Source organism: Lactuca sativa, chromosome 1 (genome assembly GCF_002870075.4).
Source record: "Lactuca sativa cultivar Salinas chromosome 1, Lsat_Salinas_v11, whole genome shotgun sequence".
Classification (NCBI taxonomy): Eukaryota; Viridiplantae; Streptophyta; class Magnoliopsida; order Asterales; family Asteraceae; genus Lactuca; species Lactuca sativa.
The window spans coordinates 208,118,513-208,126,580 of NC_056623.2; positions in this window are offsets into that span (position 1 = coordinate 208,118,513).

The following is an 8,068-nucleotide window of genomic DNA, read 5'->3' on the forward strand; positions in this document are numbered from 1 at the left end:
GTAGCCTAAAATAAATAATTATATAGCAAGGTGTTGGTCTCGAGGAGCTAATTGTCACAATTTTAGAAGTCGGGGACTAAAAGTGTAGGTTTCGGACGGGTTACGTAAAGAATTATGAGGGCTGGGATTACTTGGTAAATTATAGGGACTTCATTTGAAAAAAAATTGTAGAGGAGGGGCTGTTTTAGTAAAATTCGGACCTACTTTGTAATGTATTTCGATGGCAGGGGTTAAAAAGGTAAAGTGTGGATTACATTTGAATAAAAGGGGCATGGAGGGACTGTTATTGCCATATGGAAAACTCTTGAGTGGAGTCGGGTATAAAGGGTTAAGCAAACCCTAACCCTAACTCATTTCCCTATAGCCGCCATATGAAGACTCCAGCCGTCGCCTGCCTTCCTCTTCACCATCTCTACCGTTGTTGGACGTCAGGTTGCCGAGAAGAACCGCTGAGATCGACGCCGCCATTGGAAAGGACCGGTCGAAGGGTCGTGGTTGGATCTCAAGATGGACAGCGCCGTTACATGGCCATTTCACCAAGTGTCGCTGCCGCCACTTCGCTTCTATGATCTCCGGCCGCCGCTCTCACCCCTCTCCGACTTACAGTGTCGTGTCACCACCTCTGTTGAGGTCTTCAACAACCGGGCGCCACCGCAATGTTGCTGCCGTTGATGTAGAAGAAGGGTCGTCGACCATATGAGATCTCCCCAGCCGCCGTTGCATCCCCGGGGTCCGATTGCCACCTTTTGGCCACCACTACTTCGTTGTTGAGGTCACATATTGTCGGAGGAGCACCGGAATATTCCGACGTCATGCGCTCTAAGCCACCAAGCGAACACCGAGCATCCACCAGCCTCCTTCCCCTTCTCCTTCTAAGGCCGCGCTGTTGTCACCATCTCGAAGGTTCTGCCAGTTGCCACCATGCGCCACCTGGTGGCTGTGGGTGCGTTGATGGGTGAACGTTCATGTGAAATTGCTGCTACCGGTTTCGATCGGGTGTGTATGTGTGCTTCCGATCTTGGGTGTGTTGTGTGTGATCTATTGTTGGCCGGAAAGCCTAGGGCCGCCACTGCCACCACCATGAGCTGGTGGCTGCCGCCATGAACCACCGTGGGTGGGTGTATTTAGTGTGTGTGTGTGTGTGTGTTGCTTTTAGTATTTTCTTTGTAATTATAAATGGAATAATGAAAGGAAATTCCACTACCTTAGGGTGGTGGCTGCCGCCACCGGCCGCCGTGTCGGGTGGCGGTGTGTCTTGCCTCGTCAAGTGTGATTCGTTTGGAGTGCTTGAAACCCTAATGGGCCTTGTTAGGCTAATGGGCCCAATGTAGCCAAATGGGCTTAATGAAAACCCTAATGAGTCTAATGGAAACTAATTGACCCAATAAAACCCTAGTGGGCTTAATGACATTCTAGTGGGCATAGTAGGCCCAACAAATCCCTAATGGACCTAAAAGCCCAATAAATTTATAAATGGGCTAACATTTGGGACGGAAGAACCGCAATGCCAATAAAACCCTAATTTGGGGAATTAATCGGGACACATGGGAATTATTTAATAACTGGAGATATTAAATAATAATCGTTGACAAGAAATTAATCTAAGTAATATTGGACTTAATGGATTAAGTCCTTAATGGGTTAAGTGAGAAGACTTAACCCTAATCATCATTTTATATGAAAACCCTAATTTCACTTGGGTGTATTGTTGGACCTTTTATTGGGCGTTGATGATTGGGTATTAATGGGCCATCCAAGATCAGACAAATGGGCTAGAATGATTAATGGGCTTTGGGGTAAGGTTCATATGGGGAGTTGGGCCCAATTTGGAAAATTGGGCCATAGATGGGCCATAGTTGTGCCTTAAGGATTATATGATATTGGGCCATTAGAAGGTCAAATGTTGGACTGGCCTTTTGGTTGGGCCTTATGGTAAGACCATATAAATTTTTGGGCCCAATTTGGAAAATTGGGCCATATGTTGGGCTTTGAATCATAGTTGACTTTTGGGCCTTTGGATTGGGCCTTGGGCTTGAATAAAGCCAACCTTGGGGTAATGTAGTAATTATCCAAGTATGCATTTATGGTTAATGTAGTAATTATCCAAGTATGTATTTATGGTCATGTGCTGGGACCTAATTATTAATTGGGTGTTATTTTGGTGTCGACAGTTCGAGAATCTATCATCCAGCAGCTGGGGCTGGATCTGTGGGACTTCAGCAGTGTGGGATTGAGTCTGCAGGACGTCAGCAGTGTGAGGTGAGTTACCTTCCGGTAGCGGTGGGTCTACGGCCACAATGTCGGCCCACCAGTAGGAGTTGTATGTTAGATGATTGTCTTTGTGATATCATCTACGTTTGCTACTACCTGATATGTTATATGCTGGCATGGTATGTTATATGTCATAGCAGTAGTGTTCAGCTGTTAGGACCGAAGGGTAGGTCAGACACCCCAGATATGTCTGACAGTATGTGATGATATGTTTATATGTTGGCATAATATGTTAAATGTGATAGTGGTAGTAGGAGGGGAATAGTCCCCAAGTTCGGTTGTTAGGACCGAAGGGTAGTTCGGACACCCCAGATATGTCTGATAGTATGTTTATGTTATGATATATGTGATAGTAGCTGTAGGGGGTTGAATAGTCTCCGGGGGTCGGTTGTTAGGACCAATGGGTAGGTCAACACCCCAAAATGGCTTGACATGGGTAGGTCGGCACCCTAGAGTGGCTTGCACGGGTAGGTCAGCACCCCAGAATGGCTTGAAATGGGTAGGTCGGCACCCCAGAATGACCGTACAGGGTGGGTCGGCACCTCAGAATGGTCGTATTGGGTAGGTTGGGCACCCCAGAATTGCCCGGCAGTATGTATGCTATGTGATTGTATAGTATGTGGTATGATGGGGGAACTCACTAATCTTTGTGCTTACGGTTTTCAGTTTTGGTTTCGGGTACTCATTTTCAAAGGAAAGGAGTCGGCTTGACCGCATCGCATCACACTATGGTTTTACGCACATGAGATCTTTGGGATTACACTCTGATATTGTTTTATGATAACATGTTTGATTATTTCTACCTTGGTTTTGACCTGACATGATATTAGAGATGTTTTATTACACTGTTGGTTTTATAATGACATATTTAAAAATGAAATTTTTGGGATGTATTTTTCGGATATTACACAAACATACAAAGCAGTCAGGTCTTGGTGGAAGACTACTTTTTATACTAGTAGAAAATATAGGATTTTCTAGGAGTTTTCAACCATATACAAACATTTACATTATACATTTACAAACATTTTCATCGAACTTATACAAAAATTGACACTAAATACTTATGAACTCACCAGCTTAAATGTTGATCTACGCTTTCAAAATAACTTGTATTCATAGGTCATTAGTAGACAGGTACCAATGGTAGGTTTTGAGAAGAACGAGCACAGTCGAGACTCGTCTTTTATTTTGATTAATCATTTTTGGTGTCTTATTATTATTAAAGAACACACTTGTATGAAATTATACTATTAATGCAATGGATGATGTTGTTGCTTATTTACTACTCTGCATTGTTATGATACTATACATGACGTCCTCCACCCCAGAATGTTTCCGCCGTTCCGGTTTTCGGGTGTGACATACAATGAACCGATGTGTCCTTGGTGGTGTATCTGGCCTCACTGCTTTATCTTTCCTCGGGCACTCTCTAGACATGTGCCCCTTGCCTCCACATCTGTAGCACACCTTATCATTATGTGTATAATCCTTGGAGTAGTTATTAATCCTCCCACACGTGTAACAAGTCACTTCTTCATTGCATCTCCCACAATGCTTCTTCTTGCACTTATCACACCATCTCGCTTCACCTCTTTCTCCTCCTCCAATATTCGAGAATTTGATCTCCTTGTTGGACCTTGAAGATCCTTTAAACTTCCGCTTTTCTCCTGCCTTATCTTTTTCTAGACCCTTTTCTCTTATCTGGGTCTCTACGTTCTTACCTGCTCTAATGACTGCTTTCAAAAGTTGTGACAACCCAAAATTTATTCCGTCATTTTAACCTCTTTTTCCTTTAATAATACCCGCTTTATTAATTTTCTATTAACCTTTTTCGAATTGGTTAACTAAATTGGAACTTTTATGACTTCGTAAGGGTTGAAACAAATTAGAAACACCCTCAATATTCCCTTGAAAAAGTTTTAGTTTCAACCAAGTTGAATTACGACCATTTAATCGGGTGCGACCACAAGCCCCGTTTAACGTCAGTATCGGGTAGATTTCCACTAAGCCACAAACTCAAACCCTATATAAGGGTGAGTGGACTCCATTTGGAAACTTTCCACCCTCTCTCTGCTCTCTCTCTCTACAACTTGCTTCCGATCCAAAAACGTCCATTTCAAGCTCCAAAAGCGTAGGTAATCTATCCTAACTAGTTGTGTAGCTTATTTAACATGCAAATTCGTGTTTAAGACATCCAAAAGTGGCCAAATCATGTGTTTACGGCCCAAGAACACTCTTGGACCGTGAACACCCTTAAGTGGGGTTTTGAAGCCCCAAAACCCTTCCAAATCACTCCTAGGGCTTAGATATGACTTGTGGACTTACACCTTCGAGCTTAGAACACTAAAACCTTGCATTTTGGAGAGTAAACATGAGTTTACGGCCCAAGAACACTCTTGGACCGTAAACCCCTCTTTAAGGGACGTGAACACCTCTTAAGGTGTTAGAATTGCCCTCAAACACCCCTATGGCTTGGGTAAATGTCTAGAATCAACCACAATTGAAGTAGCGGCTTTAGACATTAAAGAAACTATGGACATAGGATTTTACGGCCGTAAACCCCCCAAGAATTGGTCCATGGGCCGTAAACTCCCTTAAAGAGGCCAAATGATGCCCTAACTCCCCTATATGGCTTGGAAAAATGCATAGAACTTTATACCCTTTCATTTAAGACCTAAATACATGAAGGGAGTGACCAAGTGAGCGTCTATGGCCGTAAACTCCTTGTTTACTACCGTAAACTCCCTAAAATGGTCCATTTGGAGCCTTAACCCTTTCCTATGCCCTAGATTTAAACCTAGCCTAATTCTATGAGTGATATAAGACCTTGAAACATCCAAGAGCACACCACCCATGAGTTTACGGCCGTAAACTTATGGGGATATGGTCTTAGGGCCGTAAACTCTATAAAGAGTTTACTCTTGAAGAGTAAACTCCCTAACTAGGCCATACACTCCCTTATTTGCAACCCAATAGCCTCCTAGCACTTGACCAAAGTGTTTTCCGCACATTAGGATGGGTATACGTGTTTAATTAGTATTATAATTACTAATTGTATGTAAACATATGTCATCATATGTTAATAGGGCACTAAGTGTGTTCAAGTCTTCACTTGACACCGAGCACCCAACCGGCACCTCCGCCCAATCCACTTACAACAGGTGAGTTCATACCCCTGAATTAACCTTTTAAATGTTTTTACATGCTTTTATGGGGGGGATAAAAGTTAAAACATGCTAGTTATAATATCAATCATATGTGATTAATAACCCGCATGCAAAATGATTTATCATACTTTCAGCTGTTTTACCAAGTATAATACTATAGATGGTTTTTCCAAGACGTCTTTACTTGTTTAAAGCTTTTCTCAAATTGTCTCTCGCGCTCTATGTTTTACTTCAAAACTAGTTACATCAGTGTTTTAAACAAAGGTTTTTCTTTACTTATATTGTTTTATCAAATTTTAATCAAAACTTGTTAATGAAAGGTTTTCAAAGGATTTCCAAAGGTTTTCAAGCTTGTTTTACAAAATGATATCAAGTCGCAATTTTCTTAAGTGTAAAGGTTTTCCAAAGGTTTTACCAAAGTTTTCTTCTATGTTCTTATTTCGTTAAATGCATGCCTATATTTGTATAATTATATAAGTAATGTTTAAAGGACTTAGGAAGGCTAGTTCGCCATATTTCCTTTTCCTCGTTGGGATGTGGTCTGGTGGGTATCGGGTATCCGTCCGAATGTCATTTAAACATTAATTATATATCATGTATACATATATGGACATAAAAGCGCTCTCTCTCTCTCTCTCTCTCCCTCTCTCTCTCTCTCAGCCAGTTCATCGCCTTGGGTAGTAAAGGCCTCCCTCTATTATTCATGTTCCTGGAACCCTAGTAACTATGATAGGAATAGTTAGGAGACTCTATCTCCAACTCTATCTCTCTCTCTCTCTATCTCTCACTCTATCTTTCTCTATCTCTCTCTCTCTCTCTTACTTTAGAATGTGACACACTATTTCCCTCTACGACTCTTCATAGCGCCAATGCCGTGTAACCAGAGTCTCCGGGATGGAGAGCGAACATCATGTGTATAGATCTATATGGGACTGACACTCCCACACCCTGACTACTAGCTCCAGTCCGCGCCGGTAAGGCCCATGGGTGACATAATGCCACTACCTTTACTGCCACTGCCTCTAGTGCCACTACCTCTACGTGTGACCTGGAGGGTCATCGGATACTCTATCGTCGATCAGCATGGTTACATACGAGTTCACATTCACCCTTTGTTTTAGACCTTGCTAGCTGTATCGTTCATTTGATACTGTCTGGGGTGTGTGTTTCTTTGTTTTAGACCTTGCTAGCTATATCGTTCATTTTGATACTGTCTAGGTTTGTTTTTCCTTTGTTTTAGACCTTGCTAGCCGTATCGATCATTTGATACCATCTGGGGTCTGTGTTTCCTTTTGTTAGACTGAGCCAGGGGTATTGTTCATTCGATACTCTCCTGGAGTCTATGATTTCTTTTGCCATAGTCAGCAGTATAACTGTTGAGGCATATGTTATTTTTTTTCCCTTTAGTATCCTCACTTTTGATTTTATCATTACTCTTTTAAAGTAAATTCTGTATTTGGTAATGATAGTAATCTGGGGAAAACTACTCCTTAAAACGCAACACTGTCGGATCTTGATAGAAGACTGCTTTTAATTAGAAAATATAGGATTTTCTGGAAAGGACACTAATACACCGTAGATTCTAAACTACTACTTTTCATAAAGTTATTTTGAATAAAATGCTTACTTACACAAATGACTCTAAATACTTATGAACTCACCAGCAATTATAAAAATGCTGATACTCGCTTTCAAAATAACTTGTATTCTCAGGTCAGCAATAGAGAGGTACACCCGGGAGCTTTTGTGAAGCCAGCCTAGAACCGAGCTGCATCTATACTAGTTTCTGTATTATTTCGATGTCTCTATAAAATGTAACTTATGTAAAACTATTACTATTAATGCAATGATTGTTGTACTTTGATTACTATACTGCATATGTTGTGATACTTGACAGCACGTCATCCACACCAGAATGTTTCCTCCGTTCCGGTTTTGGGGTGTGACAAAGTTAGTTACCATTTTGACCGTTGGGCCAAAGTCTGTGGGCAGTCCATTAGCAAACCTATCGATCTGGGAGAGTTCAGTAGGCACCAAGTAGGGGAATAGATTCATCCTCTCGATGAATGCGGTGGCATACTCATCCACACTCATCTTTCCTTTCTTCAGGTTCTGAAATTCATTGTTTAGGTCTATCAGATCTATCTCTGAGCAGTATTGCATTTTCAACTGCTCCACGAATGCTTCCCAAGATAGTCGCATGGCTTTGATGGGTTTTGAGCATTCTAACACTTCCTAAGTGTACATACAACCCTAATAACCTTGGATCTATGTTTGTCTAATTATCATGCAAAGTTGAATTTCCAAGGTTATATTCCTATCTAGCATACATGGGGAATAATTTTAACTTGAATGAAAGATAGAATAACTTACCTTGTTGTTGCTTATGTTCCTTGAAACCTTGTGAGCCTAGCACCCCAAGTGTGATGCCTCAAATGCTTCACACAACACCAAATGCTCTTGGAAAGACTCTTGAGATAATACACACTTCTTCAAATCGGCCAAGCCCTCTAGTTTCTTATGTGTAACCGATTTTGGTGGAGAATGGGACTCTTATATAGTGTTGACACATCTAGGGTTACACCATGTAAACCCTAATGTGTCATGACTCTTCATTTCCATGACCC